Source organism: Pristiophorus japonicus, chromosome 4 (genome assembly GCF_044704955.1).
Source record: "Pristiophorus japonicus isolate sPriJap1 chromosome 4, sPriJap1.hap1, whole genome shotgun sequence".
NCBI classification, from domain to species: Eukaryota; Metazoa; Chordata; class Chondrichthyes; family Pristiophoridae; genus Pristiophorus; species Pristiophorus japonicus.
This window is the reverse complement of record NC_091980.1, coordinates 311,157,922-311,180,404: the sequence shown is the minus strand read 5'-3', so window position 1 is coordinate 311,180,404 and position 22,483 is coordinate 311,157,922. Positions and strand designations below refer to the sequence as shown.

The 22,483-nt window shown below is 48.3% G+C and overlaps 1 long non-coding RNA gene across 1 annotated transcript; it reads right to left on the bottom strand.

The window, feature by feature from the left end:
* Positions 1-772: 772 nt before the first annotated feature.
* Positions 773-21,494, bottom strand: LOC139262407 (uncharacterized). Its single transcript, XR_011592965.1, has 3 exons — positions 21,388-21,494; positions 21,105-21,261; positions 773-1,161 (listed from the first exon to the last, which is right to left on the bottom strand). It is a non-coding gene; the product is annotated as an uncharacterized lncRNA (long non-coding RNA).
* Positions 21,495-22,483: the final 989 nt, after the last annotated feature.

Genomic DNA, 22,483 nt, shown 5'->3' with positions numbered 1-22,483 from the left:
TCGCCGGGCGAAAAATCAGCTGTAACGCCGAGAAAATCGACGACAATGAGGCCGAAAGTCTGGCCCGATAAGTTTTGCATCGATATTGCTATTGAGGGAGTGCAGCGAAGGTTCACCAGACTGATTCCCGGGATGGCGGGACTGACCTATCAAGAAAGACTGGATCAACTGGGCTTGTATTCACTGGAGTTCAGAAGAATGAGAGGGGACCTCATAGAAACGTTTAAAATTCTGACGGGTTTAGACAGGTTAGATGCTGGAAGAATGTTCCCAATGTTGGGGAAGTCCAGAACCAGGGGTCACAGCCTAAGGATAAGGGGTAAGCCATTTAGGACCGAGATGAGGAGAAACTTCTTCACCCAGAGAGTGGTGAACCTGTGGAATTCTCTACCACAGAAAGTTGTTGAGGCCAATTCACTAAATATATTCAAAAAGGAGTTAGATGTAGTCCTTACTACTAGGGGGATCAAGGGGTATGGCGAGAAAGCAGGAATGGGGTACTGAAGTTGCATGTTCAGCCATGAACTCATTGAATGGCGGTGCAGGCTTGAAGGGCCGAATGGCCTACTCCTGCACCTATTTTCTATGTTTCTATGTTTCTATGATACCACCCACTTAACGTCCATTCTGTCGGGGGTGGTCAGCCTGTCAGCTTGCCTTCCTGACCCAGAGCGGTTTCGAGTCGCTCCCACTCTCTGGGTCTCAAGCTTGGATTTATTAATGAGGGTGTGATAAAGTGCAGCAGACTTGTACAAAGAAAGTTTGGGTTTTATTCAAGAAAGCAAATAACACTAATAAAACTGTAAAATCTTACAAAAAGGTTCTCAACAATGGGGAATACTTTATTACAGGTGATGAACACAACAGAAATACCTCCCAGCTCCCACTCACTCTCTAACTAGGTCAAACTCTAGAGCTCCAGGGATTCGTGCTCTCCAGATCCTTTCCTTTGACAGCTAGGGCTGTTTCGCGGTTTCAGGGTTCTTTGGTTACAGCCGGTTTGCCTTGCCGTACCCTGGTCGTGGTAGAAGACCTCTGCTGGGTTGTGAAGCCAGTTGGGAGCGAGTTCTTTTCTCCCATGTCGTGATGTTTCTTCCTGTGTTTTCTCGCCGTGTGCTCTCGATCTTGTTGTTCCGAAGTGCTTGGTCAGAAAAGTTCTTTCTATGATGGGCAGAATAGAGATAGTTCTCTTAGTACAATAGGCCCTTAATTATACTCTGAGAGGCTACTTAATCTTTGTGCCAAATCTAACGTTTCTTTTGTTGAAATTTTGCTGCGCAGCTAACTGAAACTTGATTACGTGTTTTAATCTGGCGCTGATAGACTTTTCTGAGCTTTTGTCAATTGTTGAAATTATCCTTTGGTTTTGAGTCGCAATTGTTAAAGTTAGTTTCTGGTGTCGAGTTGTCTGCCTGGGTCCGAGCTTTCTATGCAGGCCAGAAAGGTGATTAGCATTATGCATGTGTTGGATGGTGTCATGTATTTAACGATCATTGTAACCCATGTATAAGCTGACCTAAGTTGTACACCGTGAGAACACTGACCACTAGGTGGTGAACTTGTGGGAGACACTCCTAATCTGGACTTTCAGGTATAAAAGGGGAAGCTCCACCCACCTTCATCACTTCAGTGCTAATAAAGGTAACTGATCACAGAGTGACCTTCTCTCTAGTATGGGCCTCGTGTGCATTTATACTGTATAGTAAGGACATATCATTGGCGACGAGAAACTGGGATTTAAACCACGCGAGCATGGCCACTAGCAGCACAGACGAGAGGTACTGTATTGGTGATGATTGGGATGATTTTATTGAGAGACTACAGCAAAGTTCTCTAAGGAATGGCCGGGACAGGATTCGGCCGACAAACGCAGGGCTCATCTCCTGACGGTTTGTGGATCCAGGACCTACTCCCTGATGAAGGACCTTCTAGCGCCAGAGAAGCCGGTGGACAAGACTTTTGAAGAGCTCAGTAAGTTGATCGGGGAACACCTTAAACCGGCGAGCAGCATGCACATGGCGAGACACCGGTTTTACACGCACCGGCGGCAAGAAGGGCAAAGCGTTCCAGACTTCGTGGCAGACCTCCGGCGACTGGCGAGCCTATGTAAGTTCCCAGATGCATGCAGAGCGGAGATGCTGCGAAACTTTTTTATTGAAGGCATCGATCACGCTGGGGTTTTCAGGAAACTGATTGAGACCAAAGACTTGACCCTGGAAATGGCGGCTTTGATGGCCCAGTCATTTATCTCAGGGGAGGAAGAGACCAGAATGATGTTTGACAAAAATCTTGGTTTAAATGCAACAAATGGACAGGAGTCAACATTGTTAATGCGGCACACAGTTCTCCAGGCAGACAGGGGCAATCGGACATGCCCGAGCATGTAGTCGAACCCAAAGCGGGAATTCAACAGAGACAATGGCTAGCTGAATGGCGATTCATGCCATCGCAAGGGACAATGCGGCCAGTAATGGGGCCATCGACACCTGTTAATGGTGCGTTTAAGGACAGTTACAGAGATAGTCAGAGACGATTGACTGGTAATGGACCTTTTGATTCCAACAACGGCTCATGCTGGAGGTGTGGAGGCAAACACACAGCCAGAGCTTGCAGGTATCAGCAATATACCTGCAGAAACTGCAACGTCAGCGGTCACTTGGCGCGTATGTGCAGGAAGCCTGCAGCCAGGTTGATGTACGAGGAGGACGGGCCCGATGTAAGCCCTACGAGTCCAAATGGACTCTGGGGGAAATCGCTGGAAGCTGAAGTTCAGCGAGTTCATGTGGAGCACATATACAGTTCATACACCAGGACGCCACCGATAATGATGAAAGTGCTCCTCAATGGCATCCCAGTATTAATGGAGCTAGACACGGGGGCCAGCCAGTCCCTGATGAGTATTAAACAGTTCGACAAGTTGTGGGCGTCCAAGGCCAGGAGGCCAAAATTATTGCCAATTGATGCACAGCTACGGACTTACACAAAGGAGATCATTCCGGTGCTAGGCAGCGCCACGGTAGTCGTGACCCACAAAGATTCGGGGAACAGATTGCCACTTTGGATTGTCCCAGGGGACGGTCCCGCACTGCTGGGGAGGAGTTGGCTTGCTGTCATGAACTGGAAATGGGGCGATGTCAATGCAATTTCTTCTGTGGAGCGAGTATCATGCTCACAGATCCTGGACAAATTTGACTCACTATTTCAACCCGGCATCAGCACTTTCATGGGGGCCAAGGTAGTGATTCACATAAACCCGGACGCCAGGCCAGTACACCACAAGGCCAGAGCGGTGCCGTACGTGATGCGGGAAAAGATAGAAGGCGAATTGGACCGCCTGCTGAGGGAAGGCATCATCTCGCCAGTCGAGTTCAGTGACTGGGCGAGCCCGATTGTGCCGGTGCTCAAGGTGGATGGGTCGGTCAGGATATGTGGCGATTACAAGGCCACCATCAATCGGGTGTCACTCCAAGACCAGTACCCGCTACCGAGAGCGGAGGACCTCTTTGTGACGCTAATAGGTGGCAAACTTTTTTCAAAATTGGACCTGACCTCAGCTTACATGACCCAGGAGCTGGCGAGTGAGTCGAAGAAGCTGACCACCATCACGACACACAAGGGGTTGTTTGAGTACAACAGATGTCCATTTGGGATTCGCTCGGCCGCCGCGATCTTCCAACGAAATATGGAAAGTCGATTCCAGGGACGGTAGTTTTTCAAGACGACATCCGCATCACGGGTCGCGATACTGAAGAACAGCTCCACAACCTGGAGGAGGTGCTACGCAGACTGGACCGGGTAGGGCTGCAACTGAAAAAGGCGAAGTGCGTCTTCCTAGCTCCAGAGGTAGGATTCCTGGGGATGAGGGTAGCAGCAGACGGGATCAGACCTACTGCATCCAAAACAGAAGCGAACCAGAGAGCACCCAGACCCCGTAACACAACGGAGCTGCGTTCGTTCCTGGGGCTCCCGAACTATTTTGGTAACTTTCTTCCCAAATTGAGCACGCTGCTAGAGCCGCTACACATGCTTCTACGCAAAGGTCGCGAATGGGTCTGGGGGGACAGCCAGGAAAGGGCTTTTAATAGAGCACGCAATTTGTTATACTCCAACAATCTGTTAACGCTATATGATCCATGTAAGAAACTTGTGTTAACATGCGATGCGTCGTCCTATGGGGTCGGGTTTGTGTTGCAGCATGTTAATGCCAATGGTCAGTTACAGCCGGTAGCTTATGCCTCCAGAAGTCTGTCCCAGGCAGAAAGGGGCTATGGGATGGTAGAAAAGGAAGCGCTTGCAAGTGTATATGCTGTAAAAAAAATGCACCAGTACCTGTTTGGCAGGAAATTTGAGCTGGAGACAGATCACAAACCTCTAATGTCCCTCTTGGGCGACAACAAGGCCATAAATGCAAATGCATCGGCCCGCATACAGAGGTGGGCACTCACGTTCGGCGCCTATGACTATACAATTCTGCACAGACCGGGCACTGAAAACTGCACCGATACACTCAGCAGGCTCCCACTAGCCACCACCGAGGGGGCAACCGAGCATGCTGTTGAGATGGTCATGGCTGTTGAAGCTTTCGAAAGCGAAGGCTCACCAGTGACAGCCCGTCAGATTAAAGTCTGGACAAATAGAGACCTGCTACTGTCTTTAGTCAAGAAATGTGTCCTGAATGGGGACTGGGCAGCCACGTACAGGGCATGCCCTGAGGAATTCAAACCATTTCACAGGCGCAAGGATGAACTCTCAATTCAGGCCGATTGCCTACTGTGGGGAAACCGAGTAGTCATGCCCCAGATGGGCAGAGAGATGTTCATCAGAGAACTCCACAATGAGCACCCGGGTATTGTCATGATGACGGCAATTGCCAGGTCACATGTTTGGTGGCCAGGGATAGATGCAGACCTGGAACTTTGTGTTCGCAGGTGCAACACGTGTGCCCAGCTGGGCAATGCGCCCAGGGAGGCCCCCCTTAGCCCCTGGTCCTGGCCCTGGCCCGCCAAGCCATGGTCACGCACCCATGTGGACTATGCAGGTCCTTTCATGGGGAAAATGTTTTTGGTTGTAGTAGACGCCTACTCCAAATGGATTGAGTGTGAGATTCTCAATTCAAGCACATCCTCTGCCATGGAAGAAAGTCTACGGGCAATGTTCGCCGCCAATGGTCTACCGGACATCTTGGTCAGCGACAATGGCCCGTGCTTTACAAGCATTGAATTCCAGGACTTCATGGCAGGAAATGGTATCAACCATGTCAGAACAGCACTATTCAAGCCGGCCTCAAACGGCCAGGCGGAACGAGCAGTGCAGATAATCAAACAGGGAATGCTCAGAATCCAAGGGGGTTCCCTACAAAGCCGCTTACCATGCCTCCTGTTGGCCAATAGATCCCGACCACACTCGCTCACAGGGGTCCCACCCACAGAGCTGCTAATGAAAAGGACGCTCAAAACCAGGTTATCCCTTATACACCCTAATATGAAAGAAATTGTTGAGAGCAGGCGCCAATCACAATGTGACTACCATGACAGGAATGCGAGGGCGCGATGTATTGATGTCAATGACCCTGTCTTTGTCCTCAACTACGCTGCAGGGCCCAAATGGCTCGCAGGCACTGTGATTGCCAAAGAGGGAAATAGGATTCTGGTAGTTAAACTTACCAATGGACAAATCTGCCGCAAACACGTGGATCAAACTAAAAGGAGGTTCAGCAACCCCATAGAAGAAGCAGAGGAAGAACACGATGTAGAGTTTACTCCACACAGGTGACCTAACACCGGAACCAAGTGGAGGAGAGCCCAGTCACTGTTGGGCAGTCCGGACAGGCCTGAGGCACCGCAAACAGCAGACACTCAGGCCAGCGCCCAACAACCGGAGCCCCAACTCAGGCGTTCTACAAGGGAGCGTAAACCACCAGAGAGACTTAACCTGTGATCCCAATAAGACTTTGGGGGGGGGGGAGGTGATGTCATGTATTTAACTGTCATTGTAACCCATGTATAAACTGACCTAAGTCGTACAGCGTGAGAAAATTGACCACTAGGTGGTGAACTTGTGGGAGACGCTCCTAACCTGGACTTTCAGGTATAAAAGGGGAAGCTCCACCCACCTTCATCACTTCAGTGCTGGCTAATAAAGGTTACTGGTCATAGAGTGACCTTCTCTCAAGTATGGGCCTCGTGTGAATTTTTACTGTATAGTAAGGACATATTAGATGGGTTCGCTGTTTGGATTTAAATGGTACTTCCTTGCATTGATTGTAGAAATGTAAATGTCTTCTCGGGGGCAGGTTTTGAGGGTAAACAGTTCCCCGGACAATTTGATTAGCTCCAATATCACCAGACAGCTTGATTAGCTCAAATATCCAAACTGGCTTTTCAGAGGTTGAACCTGTTGTGTATCTGTAAAGCATGCACTCCCATGTTCCGCGACCAGGGAGCTCATCCCCGGAAGTCCCAAGGGATCCCAGCATCCCTTGGGAGCACTGTATATAAGCCGGCCCCTAAAGCCTGTTCCTCACTCTGGAGTGTCTTATTAAAGACTGAGGTCACTGTTACTTTAACCTCCCTGTGTGCAGCCTCATCTGTGTTAGGAACACAATAACTGGCGACGAGTACACGAATCCAATGCAAAGAAGCAGCAAAGTGTGGGCATCCTGGAGAAGTTCTCGGAGGGTGAGGACTGGGAAGCCTATGTCGATTGGCTAGACCAGTACTTTGAAGCCAACAAGCTGGACAGAGAAGGAAGTGCTGCAAAAAGGAGAGCAGTCCTCCTCACAGTCTGCGGGGCACCGACCTACAGCCTCATGAAGAATCTTCTGGCTCCGGTGAAACCCACAGATAAGTCATATGAGGAGCTGTGTACACTGCTTCGGGAGCATCTTAACCCGAGGGAGAGCGTGCTGATGGTGAGGTATCGGTTCTACACGTGCCAGCGATCTGAAGGTCAGGAAGTGGTGAGCTATGTCGCCAAGCTAAGGTGACTTGCAGGACAATGTGAGTTTGATGGCTACCTGGAGCAAATGCTCAGAAACTTTTTTGTACTGGGCATTGGCCACGAGACCACTCTACAAAAACCTTTGACTGCAGAGACACCAACCCTTAGTAAGGCCATTGCGATAACACAGGCGTTTATGTCCACCAGTGATAATACCAAACAAATCTCTCAACACACAAGTGCTAGCAATGTTCATAAATTAACTGGAACTGTGTTTGCGAGCAGAAATGTACAGGGCAGAACCCATGAGTCTGCAACTGCCAGCAGGTCTCAGCTGACCCAGATGACTCAGAGTCCGCAACAAAGGATGAATGCAAGGCCATTCACACCTTGTTGGCGTTGTGGAGGCTTCCATTCAGCCTATTCATGCCGCTTCAAAGGGTATGTTTGCAAGAGCTATGGAACAATGGGGCACCACCAACGAGCTTGCAGACGAGCTACAAGCTCTGCAAAACCTGCTAACCACCATGTGGCAGAGAAAGATCGGTCCATGGTGGATCAAAGCAATTTTGAGCCTCAGAGAGAGGAGGCAGATGCTGAAGTACATGGGGTGCACACATTTTCGACGAAATGTCCACCTATAATGCTAAACGTAAAATTGAATGGCTTACCCGTAGCCATGGAACTGGACACTGGCGCTAGCCAATCCATCATGAGTAAAAAGATGTTTGAGAGACTGTGGTGCAACAAGGCATTCAGACCAGCCCTGAGCCCCATCCACACGAAACTGAGAACGTACACCAAAAAGATTATCACTGTCCTGGGCAGCGCCATGGTCAAGGTCACCTACGAGGGCATGGTGCATGAACTGCCACTCTAGATTGTCCCAGGCGATGGCCCCACACTGCTTGGAAGGAGCTGGCTGGGCAAAATCTGCTGGAACTGGGATGACATCCGATCGCTATCACATGTCGATGAGGCCTCATGTACCCAGGTTCTTAACAAATTTCCTTCCCTTTTTGAGCCAGGCATTGGAAACTTTTCCGGGGCGAAGGTGCAGATCCACTTGGTCCCAGAGGCACGACCCATTCACCACAAGGCGCGAGCGGTACCTCACATGATGAGGGAGAGGGTGGAAATCGAGCTGGACAGGCTGCAACGCGAGGGCATCATCTCCCCAGTGTAATTCAGTGAATGGGCCAGCCCGATTGTTCCAGTACTCAAAAGTGATGGCATGGTCAGGATTTGCGGCGATTATAAAGTAACTATTAATCGTTTCTCGCTACAGGACCAATACTCGCTACCTAAGGCAGATGACCTATTTGCAACGCTGGCAGGAGGCAAGACATTCACCAAGCTTGACCTGACTTCAGCCTACATGACGCAGGAGCTGGAGGAGTCTTCGAAGGGCCTCACCTGCATCAACACGCACAAGGGACTGCTCATCTACAACAGATGCCTGTTTGGAATTCTGTCGGCTGCAGCGATCTTCCAGAGAAACATGGAGAGCCTACTCAAGTCGGTATCACACACGTTGGTCTTTCAGAATAACATATTGGTCACAGATCGGGACACAGTCGAGCACCTACAAAACCTGGAGGAGGTCCTCCAGCGACTGGATCGCGTAGGGCTGCGGCTGAAGAGGTCGAAATGTGTCTTCATGGCAACAGAAGTGGAGTTTTTGGGGAGAGAGATCATGGAGGACGGCATTGGGCCCACAGACGCCATGACAGAGGCTATCAGGATTGCGCCCAGGCCACAGAACATCACGGAGCTGCGGTCGTTCCTGGGACTCCTCAACTATTTTGAGAACTTCCTACCGGGGTTAAGCACCCTCTTAGAGCCCCAAATGTGTTATTGCGTAAAGGTGAGAACTGGATATGGGAAAAAAAGACAAGTAATTGCTTTTGAGAAAACTAGAAACATTTTATGCTCCAACAAACTGCTTGTATTGTATAACCCGTGTAAAAGACTTGTGCTAGCATGTGATGCGTCGTCGTACGGAGTCGGGCGTGTATTACAACAAGCTAATGTTGCGGGGAAGTTGCAACCTGTCGCCTATGCTTCCAGGAGCTTATCGAAGGCCGAGAGGGCCTACAGCATGATTGAGAAAAAGGCATTAGCGTGTGTGTTCAGGGTAAAGAAAATGCATCAATACCTGTTTGGCCTCAAGTTTGAGCTGGAAACCGATCACAAGCCCCTCATATCCCTGTTCGCTGAAAACAAGGGGATAAATACTAATGCCTCAGCCCGCATACAAAGGTGGGCACTCGCGCTATCAGCGTATAACTATACCATCCGCCATAGGCCAGGCACCGAGAACTGTGCGGATGCTCTCAGTTGGCTACCATTGCCCACCACGGGGGTGGAAATGGTGCAGCCTGCAAACTTGTTGATGGTGGCGCAGCCCGCAGACTTGTTGATGGTCATGGAAGCGTTTGAAAATGATAAATCACCTGTCACGGCCCACCAGATTAGGACTTGGACCAGTCAAGATCCTCTGCTGTCCTTAGTAAAAAACTGTGTACTGCATGGGAGCTGGGCCAGCATCCCCGTTGAAATGCAAGAGCCAATCAAGCCGTTCCTGTGGCGAAAGGACGAGTGTCCATTCAGGCAGACTGCCTGTTGTGGGGTAACCGCGTAGTGCTAGCAAAAAAAGGGCAGGGAGACGTTCATTTCGGATCTCCACAGCACACACCCGGGAATAGTAATGATGAAAGCGATAGCCAGATCCCACGTGTGGTGGCCCGGTATCGACTCTGATTTAGAGTCCTGTGTACGGCAATGCAGCGTATGTGCTCAGTTGAGCAACACGCCCAGAGAGGCACCACTAAGTTTGTGGTCCTGGCCCTCCAGACCATGGTCGAGGATCCATGTCGACTATGCGGGCCCGTTTCTCGGTAAAATGTTCCTGGTGGTGGTGGATGCTTTTTCAAAATGGATTGAACGTGAAATAATGTCAAGAAGGACTGCCACTGCCACCATTGAAAGCCTGAGGCCCATGTTTGCCACCCACGGCCTGCCTGACGTACTGGTCAGTGACAACGGGCCATGTTTCACCAATGCCGAATTTAAAGAATTCATGACCCGCGATGGGATCAAACATGTCACCTCGGCCCCATTGAAACAAGCCTCCAATGGGCAGGCAGAGCGGGCAGTACAAACAATCAAACAGAGCCTTAAACGAGTCACAGAAGGCTCACTCCAAACCCGCCTGTCCCGAGTACTGCTCAGCTACTGCACGAGACCCCACTCGCTCACAGGGGTGCCCCCGGCTGAGCTACTCATGAAAAGGACACTTAAAACCAGACTCTCGCTGGTTCACCCCAACCTGCATGATCAGATAGAGAGCAGGTGGCAGCAACAAAATGTAAACGATGGTCACGCCACTGTGTCACGGGAAATTGATCTGAATGACCCTGTGTATGTGCTAAACTATGGACATGGTCCCAAGTGGATTGCGGGCACGGTGATAGCTAAAGAAGGGAGTAAAGTGTTTGTCATCAAACTGGACAATGGACAAATTTGCAGAAAGCACCTGGACCAAACGAGGCTGCGGTTCACAGACTGCCCTGAACAACCCACAGTAGACACCACCTTTTTCTAGGCCACAATACACATCCAGAGAATCAACGACACCACGCCGGACCAGGAAATTGAACCCATCACGTCCAACAGCCCAGCAAGGCCAGGCTCACCCAACAGCCCTGCAGGGCCAACAACACGCTAGCCCAGCGAGGGCACAGCCAACACACCAGAACAGACATTTGTACCGAGGCGGTCCACCAGGGAAAGAAAGGCTCCCGACCACCTCACCTTGTAAATAGTTTTCACCTTGACTTTGGGGGGGAGTGATGTTGTGTATCTGTATAGCATGCACTCGCATGTTCCACCACCAGGGAGCTCATCCCATGAAGTCCCAAGGGATCCCAGCATCCCTTGGGAGCACATAAGAACATAAGAATTAGGAACAGGAGTAGGCCATCTCGCCCCTCGAGCCTGCTCCGCCACTCAACAAGATCATGGCTGATCTGGCCGTGGACTCAGCTCCACTTACCCGCCCGCTCCCCATCACCCTTAATTCCCTTATTGGTTAAAAATCTATCTGTCTGTGATTTGAATACATTCAATGAGCTAGCCTCAACTGCTTCCCTGGGCAGAGAATTCCACAGATTCACAACCCTCTGGGAGAAGAAATTCCTTCTCAATTTGGTTTTAAATTGGCTCCCCCGTATTTTGAGGCTGTGCCCCCTAGTTCTAGTCTCCCCGACTAGTGGAAACAACCTCTCTGCCTCTATCTTGTCTATCCCTTTCATTATTTTAAATGTTTCCATAAGATCACCCCTCATCCTTCTGAACTCCAACGAGTAAAGACCCAGTCTACTCAATCAATCTACTCAATTGACACGAACAACATTCCGGATATAAGAAGGGTCAGAGGGTCTAGTAAGGAGGAGGAACTGAGGGAAATCCTTATTAGTCAGGAAATTTTGTTGGGGAAATTGATGGGATTGAAGGCCGATAAATCTCCAGGGCCTGATGGACTGCATCCCAGAGACTTAATGAGGTGGCCTTGGAAATAGCGGATACATTGACAGTCATTTTCCAACATTCCATTGACTCTGGATCAGTTCCTATCGAGTGGAGTGTAGCCAATGTAACCCCACTTTTTAAAAAAGGAGAGAGAGAGAAAACAGGGAATTATAGACCAGTCAGCCTGACATCGGTAGTGGGTAAGATGGTGGAATCAATTATTAAGGATGTCATAGCAGCGCATTTGGAAAGAGGTGACATGATAGGTTCAAGTCAGCATGGATTTGTGAAAGGGAAATCATGCTTGACAAATCTTCTGGAATTTTTTGAGGGTGTTTCCAGTAGAGTGGATAAGGGAGAACCATTTGATGTGGTATATTTGGACTTTCAGAAGGCTTTCGACAAGGTTCCACACAAGAGATTAATGTGCAAAGTTAAAGCACATGGATTGAGAACTGGTTGTCAGACAGGAAGCAAAGAGTAGGAGTAAATGGAGACTTTTCAGAATGGCAGGCGGTGACTAGTGGGGTACCGCAAGGTTCTGTGCTGGTGCCCCAGCTGTTTACATTGTATACTAATGATTTAGACGAGGGGATTAAATGTAGTATCTCCAAATTTGCGGATGACACTAAGTTAGGTGGCAGTGTGAGCTGCGAGGAGGATGCTATGAGGCTGCAGAGTGACTTGGATTGGTTAGGTGAGTGGGCAAATGCATGGCAGATGAAGTATAATGTGGAAAAATGTGAGGTTGTCCACTTTGGTGGTAAAAACAGAGAGACAGACTATTATCTGAATGGTGACAGATTGGGAAAAGGGGAGGTGCAACGAGACCTGGGTGTCATGGTACATCAGTCATTGAAGGTTGGCATGCAGGTACAGCAGGGGGTTAAGAAAGCAAATGGCATGTTGGCCTTCATAGCGAGAGGATTTGAGTACAGGGGCAGGGAGGTGTTGCTACAGTTGTACAGGGCCTTGGTGAGGCCACACCTGGAGTATTGTGTACAGTTTTGGTCTCCTAACCTGAGGAAGGACATTCTTGTTATTGAGGGAGTGCAGAGAAGGTTCACCAGACTGATTCCCGGGATGGCGGGACTGACCTATCAAGAAAGACTAAATCAACTGGGCTTGTATTCATTGGAGTTCAGAAGAATGAGAGGGGACCTTATAGAAACATTTAAAATTCTGATGGGTTTAGACAGGTTAGATGCAGGAAGAATCTTCACAATGTTGGGGAAGTCCAGAACCAGGGGTCACAGTCTAAGAATAAGGGGTAAGCCATTTAGGACCGAGATGAGGAGAAACTTCTTCACCCAGAGAGTGGTGAACCTGTGGAATTCTCTACCACAGAAAGTTGTTGAGGCCAATTCACTAAATATATTCAGAAGGGAGTTAAATGAAGTCCTTACTACTAGGGGGATCAAGGGGTATGGCGAGAAAGCAGGAATGGGGTACTGAAGTTGCATGTTCAGCCATGAACTCATTGAATGGCGGTGCAGGCTAGAAGGGCCGAATGGCCTACTCCTGCACCTATTTTCTATGTTTCTATATTTCTATGTTTCTATCATCATAAGGTAAGCCCCTCATCTCCGGAATCAGCCTAGTGAATCGTCTCTGTACCCCCTCCAAAGCTAGTATATCCTTCCTTAAGTAAGGTGACCAAAACTGCATGCAGTACTCCAGGTGCGGCCTCACCAATACCATGTACAGCTGCAGCAGGACCTCCCTGCTTTTGTACTCCATCCCTCTCGCAATGAAGGCCAACATTCCATTCGCCTTCCTGATTACCTGCTGCACCTGCAAACTAACTTTTTGGGATTCATGCACAAGGACCCCCAGGTCCCTCTGCACCGCAGCATGTTGTAATTTCTCCCCATTCAAATAATATTCCCTTTTACTGTTTTTTTTTCCAAGGTGGATGACCTCACATTTTCCGACATTGTATTCCATCTGCCAAACCTTAGCCCATTCGCTTAACATATCTGCATCTCTTTGCAGCCTCTCTGTGTCCTCTACACAACCCGCTTTCCCACTAATCTTTGTGTCATCTGCAAGTTTTGTTACACTACACTCTGTCCCCTCTTCCAGGTCATCTATGTATATTGTAAACAGTTGTGGTTCCAGCACCGATCCCTGTGGCACACTACTAACCACCGATTTCCAACCCGAAAAGGACCCATTTATCCCGACTCTCTGCTTTCTGTTAGCCAGCCAATTCTCGATCCATGCTAATATATTTCCTCTGACTCTGCGTACCTTTATCTTCAGCAGTAACCGTTTGTGTGGCACCTTATCGAATGCCTTTTGGAAATCTAAATACACCACATCCATCGGTACACCTCTATCCACCATGCTCGTTATATCCTCAAAGAATTCCAGTAAATTAGTTAAACATGATTTTCCCTTCATGAATCATTGCTGCGTCTGATTGGTTGCACTATTCCTATCTAGATGTCCTGCTATTTCTTCCTTAATGATAGCTTCAAGCATTTTCCCCACTACAGATGTTAAACTAACCGGCCTATAGTTAGCTGCCTTTTGTCTGCCCCCTTTTTTAAACAGAGGCGTTACATTAGCTGCTTTCCAATCCGCTGGTACCTCCCCAGAGTCCAGAGAATTTTGGTACTGTATATAAGCCGGCCCCTAAGACCTGTTCCTCACTCTGGAGTGTCATAATAAAGACTGAGGTCACTGTTACTTTAACCTCATCTGTGTTAGGAACACAATAGAACCCACCCCTGGTCCTTTCCTCACAGACCCAACCTGCACCTTTTTAAAAATCCCAACCTCGGTTAAAACTCATAGATTTCTTCCATAAGCATTTTAGGATCCCAAACTTCCTGCTTAATAGTCCCAAATCAAATTTCCTTTTCAATGAGTCCAAACACTGGGGGGTTGCGATGAATTTTGGAATCTTACAATTTTAACGCTGCGGAGGCCCCGAGGGAACATCAGCGGCAGGTCGGGGCCATAAAAGGAGCAGTGAGTGGCGGCCATAGACAGTGTGGCAACATACCACGGCAAGGTACAGCGGGAACTGGTGCAGGAGGGCGACGGCTGTGAAGAGTGACGTCAGCAGGGTCCAGGTCGGTGATTGGAGCGTGGGCAGGTACAGCAGGAGCGGCGAGGTCGGGGCGAAGGAGCGGTGAGAGACTGTGGAGGGACATGAATTCGGGGCCCAGGGGCCGCACGTGCCCAGCCCACACTGTGCGATATGTGCGCGCACTAGGTCCGTGCAGCAGAGCTGGTCTCCAGTTAGTCTTGGGTAATCCTTGCCACTGGACCAAGACCTCGCTCTGTCAAGCCCGTGCGGTGGCTGGTGCACAAGTCAGCCCATGTTAAAAAAATCCACGCACAGGCGTCTTCCACCCTTCAGGATGTAGTTCGGGTCCTTCATTGAAACACCTGTGAACTCATCCTTTTTTTTGGCGTGGAAGCAAGTCATCCTGGTTTCGAGGGAACACATATGATGATGATAACGTGAGATTGAGGTATAACGCCCAGATATCGGCCATTTAGCCACAAAATGGAAACTGACGTCCATTCATCGCTCACATACCGCCCAGTTACTTTCGGCATTTAGTTAACGCCGAGAATTAATAATACTGCTGCCCATTTGTTTTTTCCGTAAACTTCAGAAAAATGGAAACTAACGGCCATAATATCGCCGAGCGTTACTTTCGGCATCTCGGCCACATATCGCCAAAAATAACGCTCGCCGAAACGATCGCTGAGAAAAAGCCGCCCTCACCTGAGCTAAACCCAGCGGTCTGGACGCCATTTTGTAAATTGGAGGGCTTTTCATATCAAAGGCTGCTTCAAGCTCTGGAGAGTTTTGATGTAGTGTGGAGTTATTTTAAGGTGATTTGAACATCTGAACAAACATATCATACTGTGGACGAACTGAATTTATTTGAGATGTTTTAGTAGGTAAATTTACTGTTTGTGAACAATAGGTATAATGCTGATAGTGTAACGGGGCCTGTAATTTCTTAGCCTGTCTGATGACTACGCACATGCTGCAGACTAGAGATGGCAGAGGGTTTATTGAAGAGCATTATGTGCCCAAACAAAGAGGTGACAGACTGAGGAGGAGGACGAGAACTTACACCCCACGCACTTACCGGGAGAAGCGATCTTACCTGAGACAATGCGCAACAAGGTTATGTGACATAAAATACATTAAATAATAATATGTGTATTAATTCATACTGAGAACTGTACAAAACACCCCACCCCACAACAAATTTATAAAATTTATATCATTTATTACATTTTTAACATTTCCAACAAGACTACTAACACAGAGAACACAATGCAAAAAAACAAGGTACCCCCCTCCCCTTCCCCCTTCCTCCAAAGCTCCCAACATTTATTCACTCGCAACAAAAGCGACATCAATACTGTCACAACTGCAACTCCTGCGGCCATGCACCTCACTTTCCTTTCCCACCCCCTCCCCACCTCTACCCCTTCCCCTTCCCCTCCTGACTCCAAGCCGCCTGGTTGAGAAACTCCTCAGGTGCTTCTTCATTGGGGGGGGGGGGATGACGGCAGATCCGCTGTTTGGCCGGATATGGGAGAGGACGGTCCGAGGAGGGAACGTCCTCCGAGCCAGAAGCAAGAGCTTCCTCCTGGCTCGCATGTGTCGCTGGCAATAGGGGTGCGGCACCTTGGGGTGCAGTGCAGCGCTCCGGGACCACTGGGAGCCCTCTGCCACCAGTGTTCCTGGCTATCACCTCCAGGGCCTCTGCCATCTACGGCACGTACTCCGTCGGGAGGCCTATAAAAGGCCCAACAGGCGGGAGCAGCCAGCTGGTACAGCTGCATCAGAGAGAGAAGGCAAAAAAGAAGTAGAACGAAATCGAAGGGCGCCATCACAGTGATTGACTGGTGATTGGTGAGCAGTTTTTCTTCTTCTTTTCCTTTATCAGTAGGTAACATTTAGCATTGTTGTTGCCAAATTAAGTTAATCTAGGGGTTAAGTCATGGCAGGTGAGCTCGGACATGGGTCATGCTCCTCCTGTGCTATGTGGGAACTCAGGGACACTTCCAGTGTCCCTGACGACTACATGTGAGGGAAGTGTATCCTGATGCAGCTCCTGACAGACCGCATTGCGGCACTGGAGCTGCGGGTGGATTCACTCTGGACATCCGCGGTGCTGAGGATGTCGTGAATAGCACGTTTAGTGAGTTGTTCATACCGCAGGTAAAGGTTACACAGCCAGATGGGTGACCAACAGGAAGAGCAGTGGAAGGAAGGTAGTGCAGGGGTCCCCTGCGGTCATCCCCCTCCAAAACAGATACACCGTTTTGGATACTGTTGGGGGAGATGACTCATCAGGGGAGGGCAGCAGCAGCCAAGTTCATAGCACCATGGGTGGCTCTGATGCACAGGAGGACAGGGAAAAGAGTGGGAGAGCTGTAGTGTTAGGGGATTCGATTGTAAGGGGAATAGATAGACGTTTCTGCAGCCGCAATCGAGACTCCAGGATGGTATGTTGCCTCCCTGGTGCAAGGGTCAAGGATGTCTTGGAGCGGCTGCAGGACATTTTGAAGGGGGAGGGTGAACAGCCAGTTGCCGTGGTGCATATAGGTACCAACGATATAGATAACACATGGGATGAGGTCCCACAAGCTGAATTTAGGGAGCGAGGAGTTAAATTGAAAAGTAGGACCTCAAAGGTAGTAATTTCAGGATTGCTACCAGTGCCACGTGCTAGTCAGAGTAGGAATTGCAGGATAGCTCAGATGAATATGTGGCTTGAGGAGTGGTGCAGAAGGGAGGAAATCAAATTCCTGGGACATTGGAACCGGTTCTGGGGGAGGTGGGACCAGTACAAACTGGACAGTCTGCACCTGGGCAGGATCGGAACCAATGTCCTAGGGGAAGTGTTTGCTAGTGTTGTTGGGGAGGGGTTAAACTAATATGGCAGGGGGATGGGAACCTATGCAGGGAGACAGAGGGAAATAGAATGGGGGCAGAAGCAAAAGATAGAAAGAAGAAAAGTAAAATGGAGGGCAGAGAAATCCTAGGCAAAAATCAAAAGGGCCACATTACATCAAAATTCTAAAGGGGTAAAGTGTATTAAAAAGACAAGCCTGAAGGCTCTATGCCTCAATGTGTGGAGTATTCGGAATAAGGTGGACGAATGAACTGCGTAGACAGCAATTAACGAATATGATATAATTGGCATCATGGAGACATGGCTCCAGGGTGACCAAGGCTGGGAACTCAACATTCAGGGGTATTCAACATTCAGGAAGGATAGACAGAAAGGAAAAGGAGATGGGGTAGCGTTGCTGGTTAAAGAGGAAATTAACGCAATAGTAAGGAAGGACATTAGCCTGGATGATGCGGAATCTGTATGGGTAGAGCTGTGGAATACCAAAGGGCACAAAACGCTAGTGGGAGTTGTGTACAGACCACCAAACAGTAGCAGTGAGATTGGGGACAGCATCAAACAAGAAATTAGGGATGCGTGCAATAAAGATACAGCAGTTATCATGGGCGACTTTAATCTACATATTGATTGGGCTAACCAAACTGGTAGCAATACAGTGGAGGAGGATTTCTTGGACTGTATTAGGGATGGTTTTCTAGACCAATATGTCGAGGAACCAACGAGAGGGCTGGCCATCCTAGACTGGGTGATGTGTAATGAGAAGGGACTAATTAGCAATCTTGTTGTGCAAAACCCCTTGGGGAAGAGTGACCATAATATGGTAGAATTTTTTATTAAGATGGAGAGTGACACAGTTAATTCAGAGACTAGGGTCCTGAACTTAAGGAAAGGTAACTTCGAGGGTATGAGACGTGAATTGGCTAGAATAGACTGGCGAATGATACTTAAAGAGTTGACAGTGGATAAACAATGGCAAACATTTAAAGATCACATGGATGAGCTTCAACAATTGTACATCCCTGTCTGGACTAAAAATAAAACGGGGAAGGTGGCTCAACCATTGCTAACAAGGGAAATTAGGGATAGTGTTAAATCCAAGGAAGAGGCATATAAATAGGCCAGAAAAAGCAGCAAACCTGAGGACTGGGAGAAATTTAGAATTCAGCAGAGGAGGACAAAGGGTTTAATTAGGAGGGGCAAAATAGAGTATGAGAGGAAGCTTGCTGGGAACATAAAAACTGACTTAAAAAGCTTCGATAGATATGTGAAGAGAAAAAGATTAGTGAAGACAAACGTAGGTCCCTTGCAGTCAGAATCAGGTGAATTTATAATGGGGAACAAAGAAATGGCAGACCAGTTGACCAAATACTTTAGTTCTGTCTTCATGAAGGAAGACACAAATAACCTTCCAGAAATGCTCGGGGACCGAGGGTCTAGTGAGAAGGAGGAACTGAAGGAAATCCTTATTAGGCAGGAAATTGTGTTCGGGAAATTGATGGGATTGAAGGCCAATAAATCCCCGGGGCCTGATAATCTGCACCCCAGAGTACTTAAGGAAGTGGCCCTAGAAATAGTGGATGCATTGGTGACCATTTGCCAACAGTCTATCGACTCGGAATCAGTTCCTATGGACTGGAGGGTAGCTAATGTAACACCACTTTTTAAAAAAGGAGGGAGAGAGAAAACGGGTAATTATAGACTGGTTCGCCTGACATCAGTAGTGGGAAAATGTTGGAATTAATTATTAAAGATGAAATAGCAGCGCATTTGGAAAGCAGTGACAGGATCGGTCCAAGTCAGCATGGATTTACGAAAGGGAAATCATGCTTGACAAATCTTCTGGAATTTTCTGAGGATGTAACTAGTAGAGTGGACAAGGGAGAACCAGTGGATGTGGTGTATTTGGACTTTCAAAAGGCTTTTGACAAGGTCCCACACAAGAGATTGGTGTGCAAAATTAAAGCACATGGTATTGGTGGTAATGTACTGACGTGGATAGAGAATTGGTTGGCAGATAGGAAGCAGAGAGTCGGGATAAACGGGTCCTTTTCAGAATGGCAGGCAGTGACTAGTGGGGTGCCGCAGGGCTCAGTGCTGGGATCCCAGCTATTTACAATATACATCAATGATTTAGATGAAGGAATTGAATGTAATATCTCCAAGTTTGCAGATGACACTAAGCTGGGTGATGGTGTGAGCTGTGAAGAGGCTCCAAGGTGACTTGGACAGGTTAGGTGAGTGGGCAAATGCATGGCAGATGCAGTATAATGTGGATATATGTGAGGTTATCCACTTTGGTGGCAAAACCATGAAGGCAGAATATTATCTGAATGGTGGCAGATTAGGACAAGGGGAGGTGCAACGAGACCTGGGTGTCATGGTTCATCAGTCATTGAAAGTTGGCATGCAGATACAGCAGGCGGTGAAGAAGGCAAATGGTATGTTGGCCTTCATAGCTAGGGGATTTGAGTATAGGAGCAGGGAGGTCTTACTACAGTTGTACAGGGCCTTAGTGAGGCCTCACCTGGAATATTGTGTTCAGTTTTGGTCTCCTAATCTGAGGAAGGACATTCTTGCTATTGAGGGAGTGCACCGAAGGTTGACCAGACTGATTCCCGGGATGGCAGGACTCACATATGAGGAGAGACTGGATCGACTGGGCCAGTATTCACTGGAGTTTAGAAGGATGAGAGGGGATCTCATGGAAACATATAAAATTCTGATGGGACTGGACAGGTTAGATGCGGGAAGAATGTTCCCGATGTTGGGGAAGTCCAAAACCAGGGGACACAGTCTTAGGATAAGGGGTAGACCATTTAGGACTGAGATGAGGAGAAACTTCTTCACTCAGAGAGTTGTTAACCTGTGGAATTCCCTGCCGCAGAGAGTTGTTGATGCCAGTTCATTGGATATATTCAAGAGGGAGTTAGATATGGCCCTTACGGCTAAAGGGATCAAGGGGTATGGAGAGAAAGCAGGAAAGGGGTACTGAGGTGAATGATCAGCCATGATCTTATTGAATGGTGGTGCAGGCTCGAAGGGCCGAATGGCCTACTCCTGCACCTATTTTCTATGTTTCTATGTTTCTATATCAACACTCCTCCTGGACAAGCGTACCATGTCCCCGCTCAGATCTGCCATTCATGGAGCAGTCCTGCTGCGTCGAACCAACGTCCGAGGGGTGCGTGCCGTCATGGAGACACTTGGGGTGCCCTGCAGCAAGGTGCTTGGGCCCACAACCTCCACGGTGGAGGAGGGCATGGCCGCAGGAGCACTAGATGTCATGACGCTGCAGGCTCCTTCAACTCCTCACTGTCGTCAGCGGAGAAGGCGCCCTGCAGCCCCACGGCCGAGATTCGGGGCTCCACACCACCAGAAGCACGATCCACCGCTGTTGCCGGATTCACACCTGGCCTCGGTGGTGTTGCAAGGGTCCGCGCTGCTGGCTGAGCTACAAAACATAAATGAGGTTATTAGAGGAGAAGTGGGTGCTCGGGTCACAGGGTGATTCAAACGCTACACACAGCATATGCACGGGAACAGCAGTACCGCTATCAAAATCATCACATTTAATGACTGTAACTAAATTCTGCATTGCAATGATTTTCATGAGCCCCTCATTAATTACGTAACACTTTTGTCAATCATCTATCATATATAATTGTTTGGAGATGAGTGGGTGTGACATCAATTGACTTAACATCACGCAATGGCGTATACTTTACTCACGTGGCATCACATCAGGTTCTGCTGCTGCTTGCGTGCCCGACCCGGGGTGGGTCCCCACCAGTGCCAGCGCCCGCTCCTCGCTGTCGCTCAGCTCACACATCACTGGTGGGCTGCAACCCGTGCGCCTCTGCTCGGCCCGATTCTTCGAAAGCTTCTTCTGCAAAAGGTAACAACAGCACGACACGGCATGAGATCATTGCTAGGTACTGTCACAGCTACTGATACAACTCATAAGCGGCAGATGTTATAATTATTATTATTATCATTATTAACCTAAACGTACATGTTAGGGTTAACTTCAAACCACCACTCGGAGTCCATTAGCCTTAAAGTGTTTTTTTTATTAATAAAAGATACAAGCCGGCAGGGCAACTATCCTTGGAGGAATGCTCGAAGATACTGCCAGGGACATCTTACTTTATGCAGTTTCAGATTAGAGCATTACGCAATTACGCAAGTTACAATTAATACGTGCTGATTGATTAATACATGATTGATTGGCAGGGTGGTTCCTCCAATCTGGCTTCTATTTGCCTTAATTGGTAATTCCGGACACATGGTGTTATGATTCTATGTTTCTATGTTTCTATTTAACTCTTATCTTGTTATACAATTCAAATTCTATGTTATCTGCGTCTGTGCCCAGCTCCCAAGGTCTTTGGTCTATGAATTGGAACATCTGCTCCTCTGTGGAAGGCATCGCACACATGCTTCCCACAGTCTGAGAAACAGGGCTGTGCGATCCATTTTAAAAACCTCCCAATTATTATTATTAATTATGAATTGTAATTACGATTTGTAATCTGCCTTTTCAGTCCCTCCTGTTGGTCCCTGATTATTTCTACACAATCAGCTGACCACGTATATGTTCTGAGCCATCTGCTGGAAATGGTGATATCAAGTCCATATCCCTGGGATCGCTGTCTTTTGCGGAGTCTTTACATACTACCCCTGACCATTTCCCTGGGATATTGGCAGGCCGCTTATATTTGTTTTTGTACATACAGTGCATACGCTCGGGGGTCTTAGTTGTTTCCCTAACGCGTTACAAAGTCACTTGCCTCCCTATCATGCCTACATTACATAGTTAACAAGGCTGTTTGCTGTTCGGCTAGAACCACGCGGTTGTATATCCCTCTGATCTTACACATCAGATATAGTTGGATCATGATACATATCCCCAACATTACCATTATTATCACAATTGGGTGCCACATCAATTTGAGGACCGCGTAGGCTTTAGGTGACCAGCCCTTAAAAATGTCCACCATGGACAACAATTTTCCTTTCCCTGCCTTATCCTGTCTTGATATGTGTGTCTCCCGCCTCGGTTTCGTTGATCAGGATTGGGACACTCACGACTCATATCAGGTATTCAT